Source organism: Leptopilina boulardi, unplaced genomic scaffold (genome assembly GCF_019393585.1).
Source record: "Leptopilina boulardi isolate dan_hultmark-lab unplaced genomic scaffold, ZJU_Lbou_2.1 LbouV2_371, whole genome shotgun sequence".
Taxonomy (NCBI): domain Eukaryota; kingdom Metazoa; phylum Arthropoda; class Insecta; order Hymenoptera; family Figitidae; genus Leptopilina; species Leptopilina boulardi.
In genome coordinates, this window is record NW_026137942.1 from 4,021,178 (window position 1) to 4,046,200 (window position 25,023).

Genomic DNA, 25,023 nt, shown 5'->3' on the forward strand with positions numbered 1-25,023 from the left:
ATCATGTTTCGGTCGGTAAAATCATTCACAATCTTTACCCCGGTAAGATTGTCGGAATTTATCCAAGTGGTCGCGGTAAATTTCGTGTTATCACGAATAGTGGCATAGCGGCAAATCAAATCGCATCTGACCCTACCTTGAAATCGAAAGCCTATTAGCAATAATCCCATCAAGTTTCGTCAAGTGTCAGGGCATTGTTAATAATATCGGGTTAGACATCTCTACAAAAGAGATCCTAGAACACGCAGAAGTTGTAGGTATTAATAAAGATCATAAAATCATCGGTGCCATGAGGTTTAACCGCAAAAAAATTGACGAAAATAACACGATCAAGTATGAACCTTCTACTAACGTTCTTCTTACCTTTCAAGGCACTACCATATCAGAACGTGTTGCAATATACAAAGGTTCATCCCCAGTGCGTCCTTACATACCCGACCCACGTATGTTCCTAAATTGTCTACGATTTGGCCACATAGCCAAACACTGCAGGTCCAAACCTCGTTGTCAACAATGTGGCGGCTAAGTCCCCCACACAAATGATTCTAACCTCTGTACCCACGCGTTAGGCCCTCCAAGGCTTTGAAGTTAATTCAGAGCGTGAAAACCCGTTGGAATTAAACGTTTGAAATGATGGTCAGATTTAGTTTACTTTCAAAACAAGTCGATTCTGTTTTATTAAATATACCCAAGTCACCCCGAATGTTAACTGCATCAGAATTGCAATTAACAAACGAAATCATAGAAGTACTGCGACCGCTTGAAATTATTACCAAAGAATAATGTGGAGAAAAATTCGTGACGGCTAGCAAGTGATACCTCTTATCAATTGTTTGTAAAATTAGATTCAACATTTACGCGAGAATTTAAAAACACAGACGGCACTTTCCCTACTTAATCGTCTCGATAATTCTGTGTCCTCAAGGTTTGGAATAGTAGAACACTACATCATTATGTCAATGTCTTCAATACTGGATCCGAGATTCAAAAAGTTACATTTTAATCAAGCTATAGCATGTGCAACGTCTATAAATCGAATTTCGAATTGCATCAGAGATGTTCAGCGTAGTAAAAGGAACTCTTTAGAAGAGATTCAAGACGTTAATATTCAAATCAATGAAGACGACAGTGATGACTTGTGGGTCTTTCATGATCATCTGTGACAAAACAAAATAGGAAATGTTCAAGAAAATCGAGAAGAGATGCCAACTGAATTGAAACACTACTTGGATCAACCCTTGCTCGAACGCACAGCTGACCCAGTAACCTTCTAGGTAAAAGAGTACCCATTAGTGTATCCCAATTCTTAGCAACATTGCGAAAAAATTTTTAGCAGTTGATTTACATGTTGATGTAAATGCAGAATGAAAAACCGAAAACAATGAAAGTGAAAAGAACAAGGATATATCACTATCCTTTTCACTCTCATTGTTTTCGGTTTTGCATTCTGCATTTACATCAACATGTAACTCCACCCTTAGACAGGATTTTTTACAGTGTAATCTCATTTTTGTTGCAATTCAAAATGAGCCAATGCTAAACGACTTATACAGTGGCGCCGCCAACCTGGCTCATTTTAGTTGCACTTTAAAATGAGTAGCTTACGCTACTCATTTTAAGAACAGGTTTTTTCTGTGAAATTAAAAAAATATTAATGATAATTTCTATATTGTTGAACTCTACACATAGTAAAACTGCATACATTGGAATTGTATACAAATATTTTTTATAGGCCAGTCTATAAAGACAAAAAGTGCTACTAATTGCTTACAGATTTTTCTAAACGGATTTTGGTAGTTTGAGGGGTAGTATAAAGACCCCACAGTTTGCTCTGGATTTCCGGTTGCAGCAATTGTTATAAACAATGGTTAATGTTAGTAAAACATGGTTTTCGGGTGCTGGTTGCTTTCCTGTACATTTTAAAGGAAAAAGTTGTTATTGAAAAAAGGTATAACAAATACCTACGAAATGGTGGGTGGAAAGTTAAAATCGGATTATTTGTTTAAAAGTTATTGAATTTAAACCATTAAAAATGGCACTTTTTTAATTGTTTAATAACTTTGTTAATAATAATCTGATGGTAATGAAACTTTATGAAAATGTGCTCCTCGCGATACTAAACAAAATGAAAAAAAATCGAACCCGATCGGATGAATAGTTTATAAATTATTCCATTTGTTAATTAAAAACATTTTGTTTTTCAACCTAATTTCTACAGACCGATATGAAGCGAATTCCATTATTTTATTGCATAATAATGAACTAACAATAAAAAAAAAGGGTACGTTTTTTAGTTATAAACAATTGAAATTACTCGGACAGTTTTTACTCTATCGGATTCTAATAAAGGACATTGCATTTCTTTTTTCTTTACAAAACTTTTTTTTAAAAAAAGAACGATGTAACTTATAGGGGGGGAAAGATATTTTTTTTCATAAAATTCCTGTAACTATAATTATTAATATTTTTTCATCAAATTTACAATACTTACAGTTTGATATGCTGACTGTAAGATAAAAAAATTGTAAGCCTTGTAATAAATTTTTTTCTTATTAATAATGGGGATCAAAGTGAGCTCATCATTTTTCCTTGCTCCAGTCGGTGGAGAGGGGGAAATTCGGTATTTAACCTTTGGCTGTTATAGCGTGAGGTTCAAAGTTTAATCTGTGACGATACATTTCATGTTATTTAATGTTGTTTGTTTATTTGACCATTGGCTGTTATAGCGTGAGGTTCATAGTTGTATAAGAGTCACGATAATTTAAAATTCCATATTGCTCGAGATATTGCTGCAAGTGCAAAAATTTTATGAGAGACAGTAAGTATCATATTTTTACCAATTATTATATTGTTTAACAAAAATATATCTTTTGATACATTATTTTGTTCAAAATATCAATAAATCTAAATTAAGAGGTCAATTCAAAAATGCAATTTTTATATATCAATAACTAAGTCATTTTTATTAAAACTTAGTAAAAATCTTATTTGACATAATACTCATTTCATTATAATTTTTCTTTTTTCATTATTCTGTTTTTTTATCGAAGCTTAACATTTTTAGTACTGTTTTCAGTTACAATATGAATTCTAATGAGCATCAGCAAATTTGCATTCCTTGTGACAAAGTAGTGCTGGATGAAAATGGTCGGAACGCAGGAGAACGCGCAATCGAGTCCTTTATCCAAGCTAGTATTGGGAGAAAAGATGGGAAACATTTGCAGATGAAAGGCTGCACATCTCTCAGGATTCATAAAAATTGTTATACTGCCTACACTAGAGCCAGTAACATTAAAAGGTCACTTCTAGCAAAGGCGGAGTCATTTTCTAAAAAAAAAAAGAACTACTTCTGATGCACGGGATTTTGACTTTTCGGCTAAATGCTTCTTCTGTGGTGAGCCTTGTCAAGAAATTATTAATTATGGACAATATTCAATTAGATATGTAAAAAGTGATGATATTAGAAAACATATTTTGGAAATTATAAATGAAAAATGTCCAGAATATATTAATGATAATATTAAAGCTTTGCGTATTCGTTTGAAAGATGATCAAGATTTATCAATTCTTAATGCTCGCTATCATATTGCTTGTCATGTTAATTTCTTTAATCAACGTCCTTCAAATTTAGTAGGACGTCCAGTAACTGATAATGTTTGTAAACTGGTTATATTATTATAACATTATATAAAAGCTCGCGAAATTTTATCATGTACCGATGTCAATAATGACACGTATAATTTTAAAAGCATTGTTGTTCGACTTGGTGGTTCCTACACACTAATGTCATTTTTAGGGTCAATTGGTAATATTATAGAAGGTAGCGGATTGAAAGAAGCGTTTTGTACTATTTGTGCAGAAGCTTCTTGTGAAAAAGTTCTAACTGGTCATTCTTTCTTAAGATCAGTATGAGGACATATTTTAGTTCAGGCAGCTTTAGGCAGCAGAATACTTACTTTGTTAAATTTAAATGATAATGAAATTGAAACTTTGAACCATGCTTTAAATAAATTTGGAGAAAATGATTTTGTAAATTATGTTAATGTTAAAAGCTTTTAGAAATTAAGAAAAAATTCAATAAATATTTAGAAAAATTAAGAGTGCATGGTTCAACGTCTCAGCTGTGGGTACAATATTTCGAATTAATTACAATTGTAAAAGAATTTATAAAAGCCGAAAGAAGTGAAAATTGGAACCTTCATTTAGAATGTACTAAAAAAATGATACCTTACTTTCATGCAAGTGGTCATTTTTTGTATGCAAAATCTAGCCATTTGTATTTGCAAGATATGTCTGAATAAAATGTTGAAAATAATATGGATTTATTAGAATATAATAAGTTTTGCGAATTAGGATGTTTTACGGTTAGACGATTTAATAAATTTTGGTCCAGTGTTTGGTCTGATACGACTATTGAACAGGTTCTAATGCGTTCTATGAAAAGTAGTGGAGGATTGACTCATGGTCGCGGTATTACTCAAAGCGGTTTGAGTAAATGGATATTGTCGACAATAGCATTAACAGATATTAGTAATGAATAATTTATAAACTATTCATCCGATCGGGTTTGATTTTTTTTCATTTTGTTTAGTATCGCGAGGGGCACATTTTCATAAAGTTTCATTACCATCGGATTATTATTAACAAAGTTATTAAACAATTAAAAAAAGTGCCATTTTTAATGGTTTAAATTCAATAACTTTTATACAAATAATCCGATTTTAACTTTCGACCCACCATTTTGTAGGTATTTTTTATACCTTTTATTCAATAACAACTTTTTCCTCTAAAATGTACAGGAAAGCAATCAGCGCCAAAAAACCACGTTATACCAACTTTAACCATTGTTTATGACAATTGCTGCAACCGGAAATCGAAAGCAAAGTGTGGGGCCTTTATACTACCCCTCAAACTACGAAAATCCGTTTAGAAAAATCTGTAAGCTATTAGAAGCACTTTTGTCTATATTAACTTGCCTTTTACTAAAATAATTTTTTATACGTTTAATTCTATGTAAAATTAAACTCTAAACTGTGGAATTACATACAGTTAAACTCTACAGTGAAATTGTATTTTATTTATAAAATTTTATTCATTTGAACTGTACACAAGAAAAATTTAAAAAATTTTAAACATAAAACTCTATACAGTTAAAGTCTACACGAGCAAATTAAAAAAATTGAATTCTATGTACAGTTGAATTGTGTTTTAATAAATTTAAAAAAATATTAATCATAATTTCTATACCGTTGAACTCTACACATAGTAAAACTAATTTCAATGTATACATTTTTACTATGTGTAAAGTTCAACGATATAGAAATTATGATTAATTTTTTATTAAACTTATCAAAACACAATTCAACTGTATAGAATTCAACAGTTTAATCTTTTTATTCTGCACGTGTAAAGTTTAAATTATACAATTTTATAAATAAAATATAACTTCAGTGTATTGAGTTTCACTGCATGTAATTCCACAGTTCTAAGTTTAATATTAAAATTTCATCAAGCTAATTTGTCACGGCGTCGTTGAATGAGTTGAAAGTTCCACCAAATTGTTAACCAAATCTGACCATGGAATTTTGTTCTTGATGGTCTTAGATTTGATAATCAATTTGAATTAAAATCGTATCTGCTTAATTGCTTGAGAAAATTGAAAATATGTAAAAAAAAATTTTTAAATGAATTTTTTCTGTTTAAAAAATTTTCTCAAAATTTTTCCATTAATTCTTTTAGTTTTTTTATAAAAAAATTCTTCAAAAAAAATATTATTTGCATAATTTAAGTGAAGGAACTATTTATTTGTATGAAATGATTTATGACAAAAACATTAAACGTATGTTTAGAAGTAGAATAATTCACAATTAGATGTATATCCTGGCTTCATCTAAGATTCGCAGTAGTTTTACTTTATTCCATATTATTTTAATTTCGATTTCGTCCAAAAAAAGAACTTTATAGTTTACAATTTTCTATAGTGGTTCGTTATACAAAAGTGCAATTTCTTTAAATTGGAATTAATGTAAAATTAAAATTCAGATCTTGAATATGTCAATAATATTTAAGTCATGTAGAAAATAGAAAAAAAGTTTCTGTTATGTGCGGTAACAAGGTAGCGGTCTATTGCGGATATTTTTATCATATTCTGCTGAAGTGAAGCTACAACTACCACATATACTTAATAGATATTTGTCACTTTGTCGTATGCAGTTCCCCTGTATAACTTATATATTGTATCATAAAATATAAAAATATAAAAGAAATCCCACAATAAATCATAAGAATATCGCGACCAGAAATGACATTAATACTTAGGCTATGCTATAGGAATTTGTCCTAATATTTGATTCAATTATGCGTAAAAAATACTGAGCAAAATAAATGATTTTACTTTTTTTTAGTAATTTAAAAAGGTAGAAAGTTAGCAAAACGTTCAAAATATAGGTCATAAATAATTTTGATACTTCATTTATGCTGTAGGATTTTGCCGTAACAGCTAAACTATTCGTAAACAAAAAACAGTCGAAAATTTCGGTCACAAATAATTTTGACACTTTTTCTGTGCATTGGAATTTTGCCGTAGTATCTAATTTAATTATTCGTGGAGAAGAAATATGCGAATAAATTATTTGACTATTTTTTATAATTAATATGATAAAAAGTTAGCAAAACAATCGATAATATGGGTTATAATCAAGAAATAATTTAAAGTTCATGCATCTTAATGCATGTAGTAGACAATTTTATAGGTTAGAAAATATTTTTTCTTTAATTTCTTTTTAATGTGATGAATATAATTTAATTCTGCTTTTAAAATATAAAATTAATCAATTTTTAAAACTTATTAGTAAATAAATATTAAGGAAAATTTAAGAATTAAAGTAAAAGAGATTTTTTATCGTTCAATAATGTCTAAGATATAATGTTATTTTCTCTTGTTTTTTAGTTTTCTTTCTGGATGTATTGTGGCGAATACTAGAGTTTTCATTGGATTCTTCTTTGCAGCTATTATTGTAAGTAATATAATTGAATTTATGTTAAAAGTAGGGTGTCTAACTGTCATTAAAGTAACTATTAGTTTCAAATTTTTTTTTACTTTTTTCACAACGCAAATGCAAATTAAAAAGTTGGTCTTCACACTCAATTATTATGCATGTGATATATCTTATATTCATTAAGTAAATAATTATTTACTACTATTTATAATAATAAATAGTTTCTTTAAATTTAAATAATTATAATTTCAATTAAACGAAATTTATGTCTATAAAAATTGACAAAAAAAAGAATTAAGTAGAATTGTTCTTAAATGAGAATTCTGTTAAATGAAAAATAGTTAAAATACAAATTTTTTCTAATAAAAACTTTGTTAATTAAGAATTTGGTTAAACAGAAATTCTGTTAATTGTGGATTTATTCATTTGCATATGCAATTTTTCTTAACATAAATTTCGTTAAATTGAAATTATATTAATTTGAAATTTGATGTACTAGAAAATCTGCTTTATATAATTTTACTAAAATAAAATTTTTATAATTTAAGATTTGACGCTGTAAAAATTCTTTTATTTTATTTATTTTTTTTTATTCATTATTTATTAAGCTTCAACCTTTCAGCCCCGAAAAGTAAGTGGACTTGGTTTAGTAAATGATTTAATTGTATCAAAATAAAAATTATTTAGTGAAAAAATCAGTGAAATGTCACGGAAAAGTAAGGAATTTTTTTTTCTAGCAGTTAGACACCCTGTAATTAAATAAACACATCATATTATGCAAATTACTAATAATTATTTTTGAGCAGATTGTATGAATTTAATTATGACTGTTAAAGAAAATATTCAAAAAATTAATTCTTTTTATATTTCGAAATTTATAATTTGTACGGCAGATTTAATTGTTCAAAAATAATTTGCATAACCTATGATGTAGTTATTTTTAAACGAAAGAAGAATTTCTGTTATTTTTGTAGTATAGTTGTAGTAGTTTGAAATTTGCTGATTATTATTACTGCAGAATTTTTGTTAATTTTGATTTCTCAAAATTAAATAATACAATTAAAATGTATTTAGATATAATTTTACAAATTGTAAAATAAAATTTTTTTTGTTCTAATAAAAATACAAGTACTATAATAATAATAATTCGAGCTTTAAAAGAGATATCAAAAAATATACGATTGAAATAAACTCCCATTTTTAACAAAAAAATGGACTTAATCCAATTTAAAATTTTTTTCTTTTCTAATAAAACATCATGTGAATTTTTTTCTGTTATTAAACATGTTATGTCACTTGTTATAAAAAATTTTAGAATTGTATAAATTTACAATATTTGTTATGTTAAAAATAATTAACTGTCATTTTAAAAGACAGGTTAGCCAATATATGAACAGCAAGGTTTTTTATTTATATATTTTTTTATTAAGTGCAAATGTTTTATCTGCTATTTTTTAAATCTGTAATTCTAGTGGCAGTCGATCTCAGGAGAGTTTTTTATTCGAATGGGTTGAAGATTTTTTTTATTGAGATATAGCTTAAAATAATTCTTTTCTTAGCATGATGTAAGGTCTTATGATATCTGTACTGCATAATAATATTTGTGTTATATCTAGTCTTTTTATTTTAAAATAATAAAGCTTTAAAATTATTCTTATATTAACGTGCTTAACATAAATTTGTGATGGCGCCGCGAGTTAAAAAATCGTGTAAGTTTCCAAATTGTGATTCAAAGTATTATTCAGAGCTTGATAAACAAGTAGGGGGTCCTTTATGTTTATTTCATAAACATTATGCTTCCTCATAGTGAAGCAAAAAATTCGCTTCCTCGTGAAGGAAGCAATGAATTTGTCCAATTCAATTGATTCATTTAAAAACTTTCGAATTAAAAATGTTTTAAATTAATTAAATTTTTTGAAAAATAAAGAAAATTTTAATTAATTTTGAGTGTAACATAAACTTTATATATTAATTCTCAAATTTTAAATCAAATCTATACTTTATATATACCAACCAATTTGTTTCAATGCAGGGAATAAAATTATTTCATATATAAACATGAATTTAAATAAACACATCATTTTTAAGCTAAAATGAGAATTTTTTATTTTTTAACTTTCTTTAATTCTTTAAATTTCAATCAAATCTATACTTTATATATATCAATCGATTCATCTTGACATAAAGAAGACGATTATAATATATATTACCTTAAATTTTTCGATTTAAAAATTTTTTCAATTAAAAAAAATTTTTTGGAAAAAAGACGATAAAATTTTTTTTTTGGGGTATTTTTAAAAATCCTCTCGTCATTTTTGAGAGATTAATGTGTTAAATAAGCCTACCAAATTTTATCCAAATCCATTAAAACCTGTTAAAGATATCGTGTTCACAAAAACGATACACACACACATACACACACACACACACATACACACACACATACATACATCCGGACAATTGATCAGGATCTCATATAACATGTTTCTATATAGAGGAAAATTTGTTTTCACCATTTTTAAAAAGTTTATAAACGAAAGGACTACATAGCTTCCTCCACGAGGAAGCAAAATATTCAAAATTTCATAGATTTACACGTGTTTTCTGCAGCATGCTGCAGAAAGTGGCAAACTGTTTGTCAAATTGATTTTGAAATAATTTGTGATAATTTTAATGTTTGCGAAAAACACTTTTTAGATGAGGACTACGCGAATCCTCAAAAAATAAATTAATGTACAATGCCGTGCCGCGTTCATTTCAAGAATCAATTATTATTAATGCTCAAGAAACACCAATTCAAGACACACAATCTTTTGGTACCACTGTTCAAGCTACTTCTAAGTCGAGTAACGTTTTAAATATCAATGAAAATAATGAAATATTTCCAAATCTTATAAATGCTGATAGTCAAATGATAAATATTAATGTTCCAATTGTTGATAATAAAGATTCACCTTCAATAAATGTGCCTGATTTTAAAGAATTAAAAATTCAGAAGATAGCTCTACTTTTCAAAATGAACCAACCCTAATTAGTAAAGAAATGCTTAAAGAAGTATCAGATATTTTAACTGAACCAATTGATAATAATGTACAAGATGAGCAGGTGCCAAAAGAAGTGTCTCAAATGGAGTCTTCTGGAGCAAAAAAACCTTCCGCTTCCAAATCAATTTTAAGAGAAGCCAGTATACATAAAGGGATCTTTCGCCTACCAAGGAAAAAATGTATAAAATTCATCTTAAAGTCACAAATAAAGTATCAAATTTAAAATCAAAATTACAATATAAAGAAAAAGAAATTGAGACAAAAATTTTATATAAAAAAGATTTATTCAGTTCTATACATAACTACCTCAATGACGTGACTAACCAGTTCAAAGACTCACAATTAAGAAATTCTCAAAGAACACCAAAACAAGCTGGATGGTGCAAGATAAAGCTTTTTTTCTATCGTGGTATAAACGAAGCCCAAAAATAACCTTTCCAAATTAAATGAAACATTTTTTTAATAATATTTATTAATATAAAGGTCCAAAAAAATCACTTTTTAAGTAAAAACAATTGTTTATTTAAAAAATACAACAATAAATAATGCAAAAAATTCACTTTTTTCCTGCAACTCCAAGAAACATAGAGTCCGAGAAAATATTCAACTCACAATTTTTTAAACAACGTTTGTTTACATTTTTGTATTTTATTTACTGTTTTATTTACTATACAATTACAAACATTTTTATTTGATTTTATTCAAGGAAAAAGATAATTATATTAGAGATAACAAAAACACAAAAATAAGTTACTCTATTCAAAAAATTAACATTTTGAAAATAGAAGGTTTACTGGTCCAGTCAAAATTCTTATATAAAATGAAAAAAGTTTATGAAAGGATAATTATAATTAAATTTTAATTCTTGGATACATTAATTTAAATCAATGTTAAATTTTGTTCTTTTTGATATCCTAATAAAGAAGGCTCAATTAATGTTAACGTCAAAAACAAATTGAAACTGAAAATTTAGGTTTTTTGAAAAAAACTATGAAGGTTCTTCTACAATTACTTACCGTCAACAGCACCACTTCCAAAAAGGGCTGAAAATTTATTTTTTTGAGTTTCAAATTTCGCAGACATTTTCGGCCCAATTAAGGCTACAAGATTCAACACATATTAAGTCAAATCCCTATTTATAAACAAAAAGGGATATACAGGGACAATAACTATTGTAATCTATCTATAAAGATTCAGCTTGTCAAAGTTCTAATAAGAAGGGTTCAATTAATGCTCATTTCAGAAATAAATTGATGCTGAAAAATTTTGTTTTTTATTCATCTCGTTTTTAATAATAATGGTTTGGTCATTTTGAGACCAGTAATAAACAAGTAGGGGGTCCTTTATGTTTATTTCATAAACATTATGCTTCCTCATTGTGTGAAGCAAAAAATTCGCTTCCTCGTGAAGGAAGCAATGAATTTGTCCAATTCAATTGATTGATTTAAAAACTTTCGAATTAAAAATGTTTTAAATTAATTAAATTTTTTGAAAAATAAAGAAAATTTTAATTAATTTTGAGTGTAACATAAACTTTATATATACGAATCGATTCGTTTTAATGCAAGGAATACAATTATTTTATTCATCAACTTGAATTAAAAAAAAACACAAAATTTTTTAGCTAAAATATGAATTTTCGATTTTTCAATTTTTATTAATTCTCAAATTTTAAATCAAATCTATACTTTATATATACCAACCAATTCGTTTCAATGCAGGGAATAAAATTATTTCATATATAAACATGAATTTAAATAAACACATCATTTTTTAGCTAAAATGAGAATTTTTGATTTTTTAACTTTCTTTAATTCTTTAAATTTCAATCAAATCTATACTTTATATATATCAATCGATTCATCTTGACATAAAGAAGACGATTATATTATATATTACCTTAAATTTTTCGATTTAAAAATTTTTTCAATTAAAAAAAATTTTTTGGAAAAAAGACGATAAAATTTTTTTTTTTGGGTATTTTTAAAAATCCTCTCGTCATTTTTGAGAGATTAATGTGTTAAATAAGCCTACCAAATTTTATCCAAATCCATTAAAACCTGTTAAAGATATCGTGTTCACAAAAACGATCCACACACACATACACACACACACACACACACATACACACACACATACATACATCCGGACAATTGATCAGGATCTCATATAACATGTTTCTATATAGAGGAAAATTTGTTTTCACCATTTTTAAAAAGTTTATAAACGAAAGGACTACATAGCTTCCTCCACGAGGAAGCAAAAATTGATTAAATATTTTCATTCATCAAAATTAGCATAAATTATTATTGATAGATAAACAGCCGTAATTGGTGTTTTAGTAAAAGTTTTACCTTCCACTAAATCATTGTACTCCATCCACTGTTTTTGTCGATAACAAATGGCTGTATAATGTCACATTTGCTCTGTATTAAGAATGTCGCCTACAAAATGGATGATTCCTATTAATTTATAATGAGTCTGAGGATTAACTATGTACATCCGTAAATTCTGTAGGAATTGACTTTAATTGTAAGTCTTTATTTCGCTGCATGTCAACTTCTAAAATTGCAAAGGGACCTATAAATAAAATAAAAATTTATTAATATTTAATGAGTATGTTTATTTTAATATTTTTAAGCGTTACTTTCTAAATATGAAACAAGATTAAAATGATTCAGTGCTGAGACCACTGCCGTGTGTTGAGGGTACCACTGGGTCTTATCATTGTTTCAGATTTAGGGAGTAGTACCAACTGTTTTATTTATTTACCGTTAGCAGTGAATTTTTTTATTGCTGAACCATCACAACCATTATTTTTGCAGTCAATTGTGGCAAAAGTTGGGAAAAGTGTTTCCTTGAAACATTCGTTTTGAATATTTTCATAATGACATAGTAAAGAGGAACTTTTCTAATAGTACTAATTGTACATTTGTTACTACAACTTTTAGTGACTTCAAAGCAAGGTAAATTCTGTAATAACTTAGTTATTAAAATTACTACGTTCATGTCGGATCTGACTGAAAATAAATAAAGAATTTGTTTGATGATATTTAATAGGTCGTGCGAACTTATTTAGCGCAAAAGAAATAGATCAAACTCTACCTGAAAGCGATAAATCTGAAAATTCAACCATGTCCACTTTCGAAAATAACATCAATGATACGACAAACACTTCAGTACATATCAATACAGATAAATTTTTAAATTATATTTGATACTCGTGTATTTCTGTGTGTAGAAAAAAATGTAACATTTATTTTTTTATATTTGTCAGAATATTCAAGATAAAAATAAGAAATAAAAAAATAATCATATGCAGTAAAATAACACCGTCCGACACGATTTTTCACACATGAAAAAATCAATGATTTTCAGAAACTAGGACCAAAAAAAAGATACCCGTGTCTGGCCGTTTTGCTAGATCAGGTCATTTTTTGCTTTTAGGGGTAAAAACAACCCTTAAATGAAAGGTGATAGGAAATCTTGTACAAATTAATAATTTTTTATGAAACCTGGTATCTCGGGGTTTTCCAGGTCGCTGATTACGAATCTGATGTCAGATTTTCAAAATTCAAAATGGCGGATCCAATATGGCGGTCGAAATTTATAAAAATTCACCAATTCATTTGAAAGTTGTTACTTAGGGGTTTATGGGGTCGCTGATTACGAATATGATGTCAGATTTTGAAAATTCAAAATGGCGGATTCTATATGGCTGTCGAAATTTATAAAAGTTCATCGAATTTACTTGAAACTTGTTACTTAAAGGTTTTTGGGGTCGCTGATAACGAATATGATGTCAGATTTTGAAAATTCAAAATGGCGGATCCAATATGGCGGTCGAAATTTATAAATATTAATTGTTTTTTATAAAACTTGGTATCTAGGGGTTTTTGGGGTCGCTGGGTACGAATCTGAAGTCAGATTTTTAAAATTCAAAATAGATTTAATAATGTGGAAGATTAGAAAACAATATATTAAAAATAAAAATTTCCACATATGTGTTTTTTGTATATTGGACACTTTTTTAATGACAAAACAGGCTTTGTAGTAAGTAAGAATATTTTTATTAGATAACAGTAATAAGCTCAAGTAAGATGAATTTAAAGATGTGAAGTGATTGTTTAAAATTGCTGTGCAAAGTAAAAAAGTCTACAATTGTCATTTGTTTTATGTACGAACTATGCAACTGAAAACGAATATATAAACAACTGTCTAATCTTCCACATTATTAGATCTATTTTGAATTTTAAATATCTGACTTCAGATTCGTATTCAGCGACCCCAAAAACCCCTAGATACGAAGTTTTATAAAAAATAATTAATATTTATAAATTTCGACCGCCATATTGGATCCGCCATTTTGAATTTTCAAAATCTGACATCATATTCGTAATCAGCGACCCCAAAAACCCCTAAGTAACAACTTTCAAATGAATTGGTGAATTTTTATAAATTTCGACCGCCATATTGGATCCGCCATTTTGAATTTTGAAAATCTGACATCAGATTCGTAATCAGCGACCTGGAAAACCCCGAGATACCAGGTTTCATAAAAAATTATTAATTTGTACAAGATTTCCTATCACCTTTCATTTAAGGGTTGTTTTTACCCCTAAAAGCAAAAAATGACCTGATCTAGCAAAACGGCCAGACACGGGTATCTTTTTTTTGGTCCTAGTTTCTGAAAATCATTGATTTTTTCATGTGTGAAAAAAAAGTTGAATTTTGTCGGACGGTGTAATATGTCTTACATATATTTCGTAGTATATTTTCTGTACTTTTATTCTTAAAAATATTGATTAACGACTGTCTTTTTCCTTAAAACTGTTCAATGAATTTGTTTCATTTATACATTAAAATAATTATTTTAAATAATCATTGCAATTTATTTTCAATCTTAGTTATTCTATTTAAATTTAACAAATTAAATTACACAGCCCCACAAAAAAAAAAGTGTCATGTACTTTTGACCGGAATACTCTAACCCTATGTATTTTGACGTACTGAACACGAATCCGAAGTCCGTTTTGCTCCATCACGTCAGGATTTTTTTCTAACCTCAAAAAACATGTCGGATTTTGAGAAGTAGGCGATTTTTTTAAAAATTGATGTATTAACTTCAAACTTGGTATCTGGGGGTTTTTTGTGTCGCTGATTACGAATCTGAAGTTAGATTTTCAAAATAAAAAATGGCGGATCCAATATGGCGGACGAATTTTGAAAAAATTTTAAGATTTACTTCAAACTTGGTATCTAGGGGTTTTTTCGGTCGCTGATTACGAATCTGATGTCAGATTTCCGAAATTCGATATGTCTGATTCAATATTAAGGAATTATTTTTAAAAAACTGTCAGATTATTATGAAATTTGGTATCTACAGGTTTTCTAAGTTGCTGACAAGTAACACTAGGGAAGTGCCATACGCCGATTTTTCTAAAACTTGGCAGTTTTGTAGTTTTTTGAAAACAATTTGACACGTATGTTTTTTTTTCCCCCAAAAGCTGATTTATGGGGGGGAAATACCCCTTGATTTTTTTTGGTAGGGGGACATTATTTTACGAAATTTTTCAAAAATTAATGTGCAATAGTGTATCTGGGGGTTTTTTGGGTCACTGATTACGAATCTGATGTCAGATTTCAAAAATTCAAAATGGCATATCCAACATGGACTTCCATCGGCCACATTAGATACGCCATTATCAATTTTTGAAAACTGACATCAGATTCGTAATCAGCGACCCAAAAAACCCCTAGATACCAAGTTTGAAGTAAATCTTAAAATTTTTTCAAAATTCGTCCGCCATATTGGATCCGCCATTTTTTATTTTGAAAATCTAACTTCAGATTCGTAATTAGCGACACAAAAAACCCCCAGATACCAAGTTTGAAGTTAATACATCAATTTTTAAAAAAATCGCCTACTTCTCAAAATCCGACATGTTTTTTGAGGTTAGAAAAAAATCCTGACGTGATGGAGCAAAACGGACTTCGGATTCGTGTTCAGCGCGTCAAAATACATAGGGTTAGGGTATTCCGGTCAAAAGTACATGACACTTTTTTTTTGTGGGGCTGTGTTATTCATTAATTAATCAGAATACAATTTTTATTATATTACTTTTCTGAAGAATAAATACTTTATTGCTTTATCGGAACCTAAAAATAAATGAATATAATGCTATAAAAATTGATTATTTTTTCAAAATCTGCAAAAGAAGAATTAAAATTGAAAAAACTATGTTCCCTCTGTTGCAAGCCAAGTTCGAAAGAAATTTGTTCGTCCTGTGCTCAATTACAAAACTGCCTATGTAATTTTAGAATCAAGAAAAATTGAAAACTGGAAAGGATTGCCAATGAAAGATGAACAAAAGAAAAGAAAATTTCTGGAAGAAATAAATTTTAACTCTAGAAATAAATCAGAGAACAAACGTAGCAAGGACTTTGATAAAAATCAAAACACATTTGATGCCATTCATTTTGAAAAATTAAAGAAAATACCAATAATGATTAATGGTAACGATATGAAGAAAAAGGTAAGTACTTGAATAATAAGTTTAAGTATTATCTAAATACATATAAATAAAATTGAAATAAACTTTTTTCCGAAATGCTTGAAGATTTTACTATTTTATTTTTAAAAATAATATAATATTGTTCAATTTTATTTTTACAATTTAATTAATACTGTTCTTATTTGTTTATTCTTATTTATTTTTACCCATTTGCAGCATAAAAATCCATTATTTAAATTAACCTTAAACAATCTAATAGGAGGCCTTAAAAATGCTTCATATAGGATTAGAGGAGAAATTTTAAAACAAATTGTTGCACAATTAAATCCAAATAATATTATAAATAAAAATGAAGATAATTTTTCAGTCAGATGCGAAATGAACGTAGTAATTTTAATAACTAAGTTATTACAGAATTTACCTTGCTTTGAAGTCACTAAAAGTTGTAGTAACAAATGTACAATTAGTACTATTAGAAAAGTTCCTCTTTACTATGTCATTATAAAAATATTCAAAACGAATGTACAATGATTTAGTGTAAGGTAAAACTTTTACTAAAACACCAATTACGGCTGTTTATCTATCAATAATAATTTATGCTAATTTTGATAAATAAAAGTATTTAATCAATTTTTTATTACTGGTCTCGAAATGACCAAACCATTATTATTAAAAACGAGATAAATAAAAAACAAAATTTTTCAGCAACAATTTATTTCTGAAATGAGCATTAATTGAACCCTTCTTATTAGAAATTTGACAAGCTGAATCTTTATAGATAGATTACAATAGTTATTGTCCCTGTATATCCCTTTTTGTTTATAAATAGGGATTTGACTTAATATGTGTTGAATCTTGTAGCCTTAATTGGGCCGAAAATGTTTGCGAAATTAAAAACTCAAAAAAATAAATTTTCAGCTCTTTTTGGAAGTTGTGCTGTTGACGGTAAGTAATTGTAGAAGAACCTTTATAGTTTTTTTCAAAAAACCTAAATTTTCAGTTTCAATTTGTTTTTGACGTTAACATTAATTGAGCCTTCTTTATTAGGATATTAAGAAGAACAAAATTTAACATTGATTTAAAATAATGTATCCAAGAATTAAAATTTAATTATAATTATCCTTTCATAAACTTTTTTCATTTTATATAAGAATTTTGACTGGACCTGTAAACCTTCTATTTTCAAAATGTTAATTTTTTGAATAGAGTAAGTCATTTTTGTGTTTTTGTTATCTCTAATATAATTATCTTTTTCCTTAAATAAAAACAAATAAAAATGTTTGTAATTGTATTCTAGGAGTATTTCAAATTTTGTTTTGAAAGTTAAAATTTTGACCTTTTGTTATTTTTTTTAAATTTGAGTATAGAAGAAATTTTTTTTAGAAACTTGAAACCCTTATTAAGCCGAAATTATTCCTGATATTGAATTTTGCTTTCCGTCTTTTTTTAAGGTTTTTAGCTGTGGTGCTTTCAGGTTTGGGTAAAGCTTACAGCACCATGCCTTTTTTTAAAAAAATAAAAACCGAAAATTTTTGTTTGTAGCATTAAATTAGCCCTAAATGAGCTCTAAATTGTTAACTAGGTCCCATCATGATCCGATGCTTTGGTGCTGTCAGGTTAAGTAGCTTCACTAAACTTCACAATATTCTATCAGAATTTTCTAAAATTTATATTCTTTTATCATCAAAATCATTTTAATATAATTAGTTAGTCGAAAACGACTTATTTAGTAATAAAACTATAAACGCAACTATCAGACTAACGACTAAATTCCTGATAAAAACCTACTAATCGAATTTTATTTCTGACAAAGATTTTAGACTCTACTGTTACATTTCCACGTTTTTAATTCTTACAAAAGTCAAATATTTTATTTGGCGTAGTTTTACTTCACAAATAATTAAATTAGCTGAAACGGTAAATACCTATGGCATAGAAAAATTGTCAAAATTATTTCTGACCTACATTTTTCCACTGTTGTACTCTCTTTTTAAATATTTGTAAGTCAAATAATTTATTTGACGTACTTATTTTTTACGAATAATTAAATTAGCTGCTACGGCAAAATTCCAATGCATAGAAAAAGTGTCAAAATTATTTCTGATTGAAATTTTTGATTAAAATTAAGCCGTACAAAACGTCAATCTTTCAGGCATCGCGGAACACGGTTTTTTACCCCTTTCAACCCCCATAACGAAAAAACATGGAATTAAAGAAATTAAAATTCATATCTTACAAACAAAAAGCAAGACCAAAAATGTTATTGTTATTTTCACATCCTAGTAATAGAAGACAAATGCTAAAAAAGTTTGCACCCCCAAGCCATCGGGAAAAGTTGTCATCTTCACCCCCAAAACTCGAAAAAATCGAAAAAATACCATTAAAAAGAACTTCTGTTTGATATGCACTTATATTATTTTTGGCTTAAATTCATGAAATTCAATCGACTTTTTTTATCCGGGGTTGAAAATTTCTGTGGAATTTGAAAATTACAATTTTATTGATATAAAATAATTTTTTAAAGAGTATTTAATGGTAAACAATGTCATATTTTCACAAAAGCCCTCAACTTTTTTTATCCGGGGTGAAAATTTCTGTGGAATTTGAAAATTACAATTTTATTAATATAAAATAATTTTTTAAAGAGTATTTAATGGTAAACAATGTCATGTTTTTACAAAAGCCTTCAATTTTAGAAAAACACATGGGCGATTTGTACTAATTTTGTACTTCAAGGGTTAAAAAATTTGCAATATTTAAATTTTTTTTAATTTTTAGCCAGTTATTCAGCAGACAGTCGATATTTTGAGTTTTTGTTTCTCAAATCGACTTACAATATTTAATTATTTATTAATTTTAAAATTTATTGTTTGAATATCGGATTGACATCATATTTACACTATAACAATTTTCACGAAAAATTTTGTTTGAATGTGTTATTAACCCTGAATATCTACTCTTAATATTTATTATGGACGCACTGAAAAATTTCTAAAAATCAATTTCTAGAATTTTTATTTTATAGGATTTAATTACATGTAATTTTCGTAGAGCCGAATTTTATTTAGTGGAATTATTATTTTGCAGAATTTTTATTATATCAATTTTCTGTATTATAGAATTTTCATATAACCGAAAATTCACTTTACATATTTTTTATTTGTTCGAGTTTTTGTTTGATGAAATTTTCATTTAACAAAATAGCCATTTTATTATTTCTTAATAATCAGAATTTTAGAATTTATAGTTAATAACTAGCAGCCCCATCCGCTATTCAGCAAATAGTCGAATTAGTGAAATGAACTGCATTAAAAAAAATTGCCTTCTCCATTTAATGGGCCCAGCACAATAAACTTTTGATACATGTTTGCGAACGCTCCGTTGGGACCGTCATATGAAAAGCGGGGGTAACGCGTTTCAAGCTTACAAATTAGAACGCTTGTTTTTGCCTCTACCACAAATACATTGGAAATATTCCTTGGCGTCTAATGTTCTGCCGGTGATTCATTTGTTTTGAGCTTTCGAGTTAATTGTGCTAAAAGTGTCCAGGCGTTTATTAAACAGAGAAATGATGATTCTCTCAAAAAGAACAAATTATTTGTGCACAATTTTTGGACGAGGTTTTTGTTAAAAAATAATACATTAATTTCAATTAATAAACATTCTCCCAGCCATACGATAAAATTCAACAAATTTTTATGGGATCACTAAAGAAAATTTCAAAAAAATGGCAAACAACTGAATTATTGAATGAAAACTAGTGTTAAAACTCCATTTCGTAACATCAGTTTTTATTCAATATTTCAGTTATTTTATCTTTTTTTAAATATTTTTTTTAGTGGTCCGATTGAAAATTGTTAAATCCTAACGTATGGCTGACAGAATTTTAAATAATTTGAATTAATTTTCATATTTTTTAACAAAATATCTTAAAAGCGTAATTTGTCCTTTTTGAGAGAATCACCCGAATATATTTTTTTTGTGTTTTTTTAGTTTTAATTTATTTTTATTTCTGTTCATTTTTGTTTATTTAGCATTTTATTTTCCATTTTATTTCGTTGTATTAAAGAATTTCTTTTTGTTTTTCTTAGTTTAAGTTAAGAAAATTTTTTTTATAATTTTTTTAGTTTTTGTAAGGGTAAGCTTACTCCTGTATGAAGTAAGCTTAGGTTTATTAATTTTAAGGTTTGTTTTTTATTTTTTAATTATTGTAGGTTTAAGAGTTTTTTTATTAGTTTGTTTTATTTTTTAATTTTCATTAAACTTTAAATAAATTAGGTTTTTCTTTTTTTTTAAGGAAGTTCTCTCGCAAACAGAAATGACGAAGAGTTAATTATCAAACTTGATAAACTGATAGATAATGGTTTAAAGAAGATGTAGTTAAATTTTTAGAGGTCTAGGTGGATTTTGACAAAAGATATAAATAATTTTCTCTTTTCACATTTAACACGGGTTCTTATGGGAAATTGAATTTTTTGGTCTGAAATCTCAAATTGTGAAAAATCTGACGAAAAGATATTACTGGAACTTTATATACATAAAGTTTAATAGCCAATGTTCACTTACTTTTAATAAAATTGATCAGACCTGGCTTAGGAGACTCACAATTAATTATTTTGTCTAAAAAAACACCGTATTTTGACAATCAGAAATTACTTAGCACAACGCTTGGCAACGTTGCGTCTTGTAGGTTAGGTATAGAAAAAGCGCGAAATTTGAAAGTAATATAAGTAGTATATACATATAATAGTATATTCTTCAAAGATTCATAATAATGAATAATAATTTGAATTTGCTTATAAAAAATTAAGATTTTTAAAATAATAAATTATTATTATTATTATTTAACGAAAATAAATCAAACAATAGCAGACGACACGAAACGGAACGGGGGAAATATAATCCAACGTTGCCAAGCGTTGAGCTAGTACTACGTGATACAAATGAAAACTTAAATGGGCATTGATTTGACTGACGTTGGAGAGAGAGAACTTCCTTAAATAAAAACATCTGACATTTGAAGCACCGAAAGTTAGTGAATTTTAATTGTCAAAATGGCATCAAAAAAAAATTTAAGTGCTGCCTTCAATGTTATTGTCAACAATTATGACAAGATTGAAGAATGTGGAATTGACAAGTTCTATTGTAAAAAAGGTATGTAAGTTTTATGTTATTAAGGGGGGAACACCAGTTGTAACTTTCGAAAAATCGATTTTTTTTTTGGTGCATTTTCTTAAAGTATACATATTTAGAAATGTGTCTGTAAATTTCAAAGAAGATCCGGTGAAAAATAAATGAGATATACAGAACACTGCAGCGGCGCGTCCCGTGGCTTCATACAAGGTGGCCAGCCATACCTGACCCTAACGACAGATGGCCTTTTCCTATGATTTAGAAACGGCAACCACTGCGGAAGAGTTATTATATGGTCCAGGAATCGATGACTCTTTGTAACTTAGAAACAAAATTTCTTCTGAACAAAAAAAAGTAAGTTGAAACTTTTAATGCGTTTTTCTCAAAATGACATTTTCCAAGTCGGTGACCACGATTACTCGAATACCATTAAACCGATTTATTTAAAATTTAGTGTGCTTCATTTACACATATAAGTCTAGTTCGTGATCGAAGGATTTTTTTTTTTAATCAAAACTTTTTTTTATATAGCTGAAAATCGACCGTATTTTTTTAACGAAAATCATACTTTTGACTTTGACAGGTCGTCATTTTGTCAAATTTTTTTTTTTTTTTAAATCCTTCGATCACGAACTAGATAATCTTATAATAAATGTAAATCAATTTCATTTTTGTATTTCAGACGAAGTATACTTGCAGAATGCTGGTCACCGCAATTCGCCTTTTTTCTTAAGACGCCACTTCAATGGCTCATATCTCCAAAAGTTTTTGTTAAAAAAATTTTTTTTTTCTTTTAAATTACAGCTTTTTACATGTACTTTTAACTAATAAATAGTATTCTTTAAAAAGATTCATTGTTCTTTTGGAAAATATTCTTGAAAAAAGCATTATTTTTTGAGTTACAACTGGTGTTCCCCCCTTAATAAATTTATAAACCAGTGAAGCCACGTGGGAAGGATAGCACGTCTTCTTATAAAAACGTACTTTTTTGAATGAGCCGTTGAAAATGCTTTCTTTATCTGAAAAAATTTTAGTAAATGAACATTTCTAGTGTAAAAAGTGTTAATTAGATTTTCGTAAACGTTGCTGAAAGATATTCTACATTGCTTTTAACCCTTTAGGAAATAATAAAAAATCATTTTTCTTTAAACACGTGCTTGATTATAACGATGGCTGGGTGTAAAAATATGATACATCGAATTGGCGTTGAAAAACATGATACGTCGGATTAGCGTTGGAAAACTATTGTAAGGATGAAAAAATAACAATAAAATTTTTAGTCTTGCTTTTTGTTTGTAAGATATGAATTTTAATTTCTTTAATTTTATTGTCTTTCGTAATGGGGGTTGAAAGGGGTGAAAAAACCATGTTCTGCGATGCCTGAAGGGTTGACGCCATCTCTTCTAATGTCAGTAGACAGATTAACACAACTAAAATTTAAATAAATAAAAAAAAACACCAGTGAGAAACGTTAACTCATCACTTTTTTCAGAAGTAGTCAAAATAACAAATCAGTTTTTTACTTACTTTTACACAAAACAAAGCAAACTAATCTTTAATAAGTGATACCTAGCAGCAAATTCTATAAAATATTTGAATTGGCCATCTTTCCCACATGGCTAATTCACCCGGACTTACTCAAATAACATAAGTCTACAATTTTTTTTTTCAATATCATAGTGATTTCAGATTCATTTTTGTATGCTTAACACGATCCTGTGTTCTAAAATTGAGTATTACGTAAGAATTTTAAATAAAGTGGGTTTAAACTCTCCAAAAACTATAATTTTGAGGGTTTTCAGTATTTTTCTACTCCTTAACGTGACGTGATAAATAATTCAACATATACTTAAATGAAATCTAATATTATAAACTTTAAGACTCATGAGTTGAAATTTGGAATTGGAAAAAATTAATTTAATTTAAATTTATTTATTTAAAACAAATTTATTTTATTAATTAATTTTTTAAAAAATTAGGTTCAAGTCACTCAAAAGTTTATTGAGGTCATTACCCCCATCGTTTTAAAAATTTCCAAATTTTTTATCTTGCGCATATGGGTCATAAAGTGTACGTTTAAAGCTTTAATGAAAACCTATATACACGGTAAAAAGGAAATGCTCAAAGATGGTAACTGATATTTACTATTGGATATATCTAAATTAGTAAACACAGTTAAATTTTTTGCTATGACAACGAAAGAGTTTGCTGTGATAAACAATATTAGTTTTAATTTTTAAAAATTTACTTTCACAGCAAATTTTTTTGACCGCACAGAAAATTTGTTCGCTATATTAACTAACGTAATTTGCTGCGACAGCAAATAGTTTGCTGCTATAGCAAACTGTTTCTATCCGTTTAGAAATCTATATCACATCAGGTTAAGGAGTAAAAAAAATAAAAATCCTCAAATACATGTTTCTGGAGAATTTACTTTAATGATGTGATACGCAATTTTGGAACTTGGATCGTGTTAAGCACACAAAAATACATTTCAAACCACTTCGACATATAAAAAAAAATTTTTATTTTGTAGACCTATGTAATATTTATAAATTTATAACAGGGTATCTAACAGGAAAAATTTTCAAGATTAGGGTGTTGTCCCATGATGGCGCGAAAGTAGAATGCAAATCAGAAAACCATGAGTGCAGAAGAAATAGAAATATATCAATATCATTTTCACTCTTCATGATATTCTGCTTTGCATTCTGCATTCGCGCCGTCATTGGACTGAGGCCATAAACCAGCACTGTAAAAAGTCTTAATGGAATTTTACCACTTTGAAAGTGGTAAAGATTATTACCCACTATCAGAACGGCACTATTACTGTCGATGGGAATAAAATTTTTAGGTTATGTAATTTTCCAGACGAGATGGGAAAATTGCCACGAACTGTACAATTACACTTTCTGGTATTTTAAACGCAGGAGAAAGTAAATATACAGACATCAATAATGTTACCGACTGAAATAAAATTGCTTTGAAAAAAAGTACTTTTCCGAAATTTTATAAAATATTAAATTTTTATAATTAGAAAAAAATATAGGAATAATTTATACTTTTTATGCGATTACGATGAAGGTATTTACTTTTAAGTTATTAATATTCGCTAAAGAATTTTATAAAATAAAGAAAAAATAATTATAAACACAATTAGACTCTATATTTTATTCCTATATTTTTGCACAAGAAACATTAACATTTTTGTTTTTCATATTCAAGTTTAATTTAAATTATGAACAAAAACTTTTATGAAATTTCCTATTTAAGGATAAAATAACTCGTGTCGTGAAATTTTACCATTTTTACGTCATCTTTACAATCAAAAAG

The 25,023-nt window shown here is 27.7% G+C and overlaps 1 protein-coding gene across 2 annotated transcripts in view; it reads right to left on the reverse strand.

Annotated features, from left to right (window-relative positions):
- LOC127287588 (GPI ethanolamine phosphate transferase 1) overlaps positions 1-25,023 on the reverse strand; it is a 64,969-nt gene that overhangs the window by 11,225 nt on the left and 28,721 nt on the right. The window contains exon 2 of one of the 2 annotated variants that reach the window (XM_051314594.1): positions 12,397-12,622. The exons of the other annotated variant lie outside the window; for it this stretch is intronic. The gene's annotated coding sequence lies outside the window, so the exon portion shown is untranslated. The remainder of the gene's footprint in view (positions 1-12,396; positions 12,623-25,023) is intronic. 2 annotated transcript variants of the gene reach the window in all.